Genomic DNA, 5,982 nt, shown 5'->3' with positions numbered 1-5,982 from the left:
AAAAATCACTTAAATAAATTAATTTCTGTATCATCAGCTCCATCTAGTGGTTAAAATGCAGAATGTTTTCTCGTTGAGATATTTCAGAAAACTGTACCAGATTTTGGCCACTAGATGGCGCTGATGCTATAGGAAGTATTCTGTTCGAAAACATACGGTAAAGTTTCATTAAGATTGCAAGAAGATTTGATATTCGTACAACAATTGTTTTAAACATGGACCCTTTAGTGTAATTTTTTTCCTGCTGAGGCTTCAGTCTGTGCCCTATAAAATCCTGTATATCCTGCCCTGCATGTACTCACCGCCCGGCTCTCTCCCCCCCCCCCAGCTCCATGTTCTTCGATGAGGATGGAGATTTGGCGCACGAATTCTACGAGGAAACAATCGTGACAAAAAATGGCCGCAAGCGGGCGAAACTCAAACGCATCCAGAAGAACCTGCGACCACAGGTAACGACCGCCATCCTGGCAGGAGGATGTAAGCTCAGGGAGATTTGTTAATTGTGGACGGCAAAGGGTTAATTCCACTTTATAATTCATTAGCAGGTGGTATAGTGGGGAGTTTTAAAGTGTTTGTTAACCCAAAAAAAAAGGAAATTCAGATCCTGTTCTCTTAAAGCAGATTAACAACTTCAGTCCCAGAAGGATTTCCCCCTTAATGACCAGGCCCTTTTTTGCGATATGGCGCTGCGTCGCCTTAAAGTGGAGGGCCACCCTAAAATAAAAAATAGCATGAAAAATCGTAAAAAAAAAAAAAAATTTTAAACTTACCTAAACCCTTGTTGCTAGGCAGTCTTCCTAATCTGCCTCTTTCTATTCCGCGGCATGTCCTGCTCCTCGGTGAGCGGCCCCGTTGCCTTCTGGGAACTGTGTGTGTTCCCAGAAAACCACAGGGCCATTCACAGAGCGCCGCACTGCTCGCGCAGTAGGAAACTGGCAGTGAAGCCACAAGGCTCCACTGCCTGTGTCCCTCAGTTAGGATGGCGGTGCCGGAGAGAGCTGAGGGATGGGTCGGCCTCGGGCGGCTGACATCGCGGGCACCCAGGACAGGTAAGTACTTATTTAAAGTCAGCAGCTACAGTGTTTGTAGCTGCTGACTTTTAAAAAAAAAAAAACAAAAAACATTTTCCTGGCCGGAATCCCGCTTTCACTGACAATTGCGCGGTCGTGTGACGTTGTACCCAAATATGCGTCTTTTTTTTGTGGTATTTGATCATCTCTGCGGTTTTTATTTTTTGCGCTATAAACAAAGTCTGACAATTTTGAAAAAAAAAAATTTTCTACTTTTTGCTATAATATCCCAAAAATAAACTAAAAAAAAAAAGTCTTAATCAGTTTAGGCCGATATGTATTTTTCTACGTATTTTTGGTAAAAAAAAATCCCAATAAGCGTATGTTGATCGGTTTGCGCAAAAGTTATCGCGTCTACAAACTAGGGGATTTTTTTTTTTTTTTTTATTTACTAGTAACGGTGGCGATTAGTGATTTTTAGCGAGACTGCGACATTGCAGCAGACAGATCCGACACTTTTGATGCTTTTTTGGGACCAGTGCCATTTGTACAACAATCGGTGCTATAAAAATGCACTGATTACTGTATAAATGTCACTGGCAGGGAAGGGTTAACACTGGGGGGGAGGGGGGTGGCAATCAACGGGTTAACCCTGGGTGTGTTCTAACTGTAGGGGGGATGGGCGACCGAGGACATGACAGCGATCGTTGGGAACAGAAGATCTCTGACATGTCAATACGCAGAATGGGGAATCGACCTTGCTTACATAGGCAGTTCCCAGTTCTGCCTCTGTACACCGCGATGGCGGGTCGCCGGTGGACATCAAGCCCACGGGACCCCGAAGGTACGCTCCCGAGGCGCACGCGCGCTAGCCTCCCTGCACAGACTGACGTACACCTACAGCACAAGCAAGAGCTCCGACCTGCTGCAGTATGATGGCGGCTGGTCGGCAAGAGGTTAAACAGCACAGTGCTTGTGCTTTGTAATCTTCCCCCCCTGTAAACTGTAAAAAAAAAAAAAAAAAAACCTGCCTGGACCTGCCACTTCCTGTATCCTCCTCTCTGCACTGACCACGATAATCAGGGCTGCTGAGCCCTGACCACTGTGATCAGCATACATCCCTCTGTCATCCGCAGCCCTGCTCCCCCCACCCCCTCCTCCCTGCCCGTCAGCTCCATGTTCTGTGTCTGTACCCGACCCCACCCATCCACGTCGCTATTAGTATAAATAAAAAAAAAAACCTAACAATGGTCACTGCCAGCCCCTTTATTATAAGCAGGCATACCACACTGTGTACTTTTTTTTTTTTTTTTGTTTCTCTAAAAACGAGGATTGTAAATACATTTTTAGAGCTGTCCTCGGGTCAGTCACGTGACTCACGGCCGCTTTACATCTCCGAGACAGGGCTTCTGTGGGAGGGGCTAAGCAGCCACGTGACCTCCCTGGCTGATGTCAGAGGGAGATCTTTGACTCTCCTGCAGAAGCCCTGACTCGGAGGTATACAGCGGCCGCGAGTCACGTTGACCGGCCTGAAAATTGCCCGATAAAAGGTATTTGCAAGCCTCGTTTTTTTTAGAAAAGACTTACACAGTGTGGTATGCCTGCCAAAACACTTACAATCCACTTTTTACTCAAGATAAACCTATAATAAGGCTTACATGTAGCTACCCCAGATATCTCTGGTTTAGGTTATATCCCCTGTATCGGCATGTGCCGACGTCATCAGAACGTGCGCATTGAAGCAATGGCACGTCCGTGCCGTTGCCTCAGCAAGTGTGCTGTTACAGGCAGCTCCCGTGTGCATGCGCAGGAGTGAAGTCATCGCAGCTCCGGCCAATCACAGCGCCGGAGCCCGCAATACCCAGAAGTAACTCCAGGAGCGTTGTCGCCGGATGGAGCTGTGTACGGGGAACGCTACGAGGGCTTTGATCTCAGGTGAGTATTTCATAATGAGCTAGTAAGCTGTGCATACTAGCTCATTATGCCTTTGTCTTGCAGGTTGTTTGTTTTTTTTTTTTTTGGGGGGGGGGGGGGCGGTTACAATCAGTGCCGGTTCACACAGGGGTGGCACGACTTGCAGGTCGCCTCAGCGAGGCGACCTGCAAACGACTTCCGAGGCGACTTGCAAAACGACTTCTGTATAGAAGTCTATGCAAGTCGCCTCAAGTCGCCCCCAAAGTAGTACAGGAACCTTTTTCTAAGTCGGAGCGACTTGCGTCGCTCCTATTAGAACGGTTCCGTAGCACAGAACGGGAGGCGACTTGTCAGGCGACTAGGTCGCCTGACAAGTCGCCCCTGTGTGAACCGAGCCTCACTTTAATAGAGGGGCTGCCAGTAAATTATACTTTTTGAGTTAACAAACACTTTAATATCTGCGCACCCCCCTGACGTCCCGTCCAGTTACTCTGTAGCAGAAAACTTTCAATGTATCCATTTTATTCTGCAAATTGTTACAATCACTTGATGTTTTATAATGTAGATTTGATACTTGGTATCCACCAATCACATTTAGGCAAATGCCAAAATCTAAGCCCCGGTTTATGCGACTTCTGATGTGACTTCAATCGCATGACAAGGGAAATCATTGTTTTGAACTATGCCAATCGCATTCCTTTGTGACTGACGATATCGGGGGGGGGGGGGGGGGGGGGGGGGGGGTTTTTTTTGTGAACCCTTTCCTCTTCTCCCTGGTCATCCTTGCTGCTTAAAACCTCTCCTAAGCACATTTCATTCAGCCCTGAGTGTAGTGGAAAGGCGCATTTTTTCACGTCGAAACGCGCGTCTTGCATAGGGCAGCCCATTCACTTACACGGGCGCGATAAACGCCCCAAACCTGCTCAAGAACCATGCAGCGTCATGCGCTTTTGGCACGTTTGTAGTGTCTGCTCACCATGATTGGGCTGTCCTATAATAAATGGGTTCCATTCACATCTGCCCGGCAACCACAAAGGCCCGACGTAGCTCCAGAACCTTTCTGGTCATGGAGCATTGCGTGTTTTATTCCGTGCGCGTTGTTTGTCGCACGGCGTAACCATGTAAAGCTGCATTCACATCTGCACCTTTCTGAATGCGCAGCAACCACAAAGAAAAGGCATCCTTCGCTGTGCGTTTTGAAAACCGCTCTACAAACGTGTATTGCGTCGCCATAATGGAATTCTAATCGCGATTGGGGTGTCATTAATTAAGGCTGCGTTCTGAACGTGCATCAACCGTCATGGCAACACGAGCGCGATTTCCGTGTCGGTTCATAAACGTGTCGATGTAAACGCAGCCTAATTAATGACTCCCCAATTCCGTTATGGCCATGTAAACACGATGCATGTTTGGAGAGCGGTTTCAAAACGCACAGCAAAGCATGCGTTTTTCTTTGTGGTTGCTGTGTGTTCAGAGACAGGCAGATCTGAATGCAGCCTTATATGGTAATGCCGTGTGAACCAAAAAATGCGCACTGAATAAAACGCACAATACTCCATGGCCGAAAAGGTTCTGGAGCTGCGGTGGGCCTTTGTCGCACGTTTTAAGTGAATGTGCCGCTCTGTGCATGACATGCAATTATTTACACGAATTAGACGCGTAAACGCAAGTGGGAACACGCGTTTCTGTTATGCTCAGGTGTGAATGGAATGTGCTTGGGAGGAGAGTTTTTTTTTTTTTTTTTTTTATTTATTATGACCAGGGAGGAAAAAGGGTTAAAAAAAAAATAACCCCACTGATCGCCTCAGTCTCATAGGAATCGCTTCTTATCTGATGCGACTTTTTTGTGAGTAAAGTGTATTGAAGTTGCAAGCAAGTCGCACTTTCGTGTGAACCGAGCCTGAATGTGATTGGATGCTGCTGAAGATTATAACTCCAGATCCATGGATCTGATTGGTTGTCAGAATCTCAGTTCTCTTACTGTCCTCACTCTCCTCCTCCCCTACACAGGGCACCATCAAGTTAGACCACCCGTGCATCCATGTGGACTTCCCCGTCGTACTCTGTGAGGTCTGACGCTGGCTACCACCCTCGCCTGCCATGCTGCACCCTCCTCTACCAACATCCGCCCCGCCCCTCCCCCACCCCGCGCCATGCTCCTGGGACAGGGAGCCAGAGGAGAGTCATGGGGGAGGGACGCACAGGCCGCCCCCCCCCCCCCCCGGATAAAGACTTGCAAACTGTGTGACGCGAAGGTACGACAGAGACGCCATATTGGACAGAAGCGCTGCCGATGTGGATATTTTATTTCCTGTATCCGGAAATTGGTCACCTGACTACATCCTGATCTTTCCTCCTCCTCCTGCTTTAATATTTCCCTTCTTAATCATGGCTGCCTAGAGAGGAGGCGAGAGCTCCGCCCATCTTGTTCAGGTTGTGGTCCCTCCACTAGGGGGCGGATGTTTTTGTGTCCGGACTCGCAGTGTATTTATATTCGATTTTTGGCATCCAATTCTCGTCTTAGTCGGTATTATCTACACAGTGTGACTAGTGACCGTGGCGGACCGCGCTGTCGATGGACGATATTGCACGTCTGTGGGATGAAGACAAATCCTCCATACAATCACAAGTGGATGTGATTTTTCTCGTGTAGCAGAGTGTCCCATCATCATACCTTTTATTTATTTCATGTATGTTTTAGTTTGTGTTCTATAATCCTGAGCTGTGAAAAGCCCCTCCCCCCATCATCTCCCAGCCTCCTTCACTCTGCACTGCCCCCCATACCCCACACCCGTCAGACTGTAAATCATGCTCTACCCAAACAGTAGAGGGAGCTGGAGATGTCGGGGGCTCGGAGGAACTCTCCCCAATAAAGAGTATGTTTGTATCAAGGACTTGGCGTTTTCTGTGCGGCAGTGGTGAAATTCTGTGAGCTGTGATGAGAAGCGGGTGGTGGGTGGTGAGTTGTGGGTGATGAGAAGCGAGCTGTGGGAGGCCGGCTGTGGGTGGTGAGAGACCGGCTGTGCGTGGCGGGTTATGGGTGATGAGAAGTGGACTG

Source organism: Aquarana catesbeiana, linkage group LG07 (genome assembly GCF_042186555.1).
Source record: "Aquarana catesbeiana isolate 2022-GZ linkage group LG07, ASM4218655v1, whole genome shotgun sequence".
In the NCBI taxonomy this organism is placed as follows: domain Eukaryota; kingdom Metazoa; phylum Chordata; class Amphibia; order Anura; family Ranidae; genus Aquarana; species Aquarana catesbeiana.
This window is presented reverse-complemented; position numbering follows the sequence as displayed.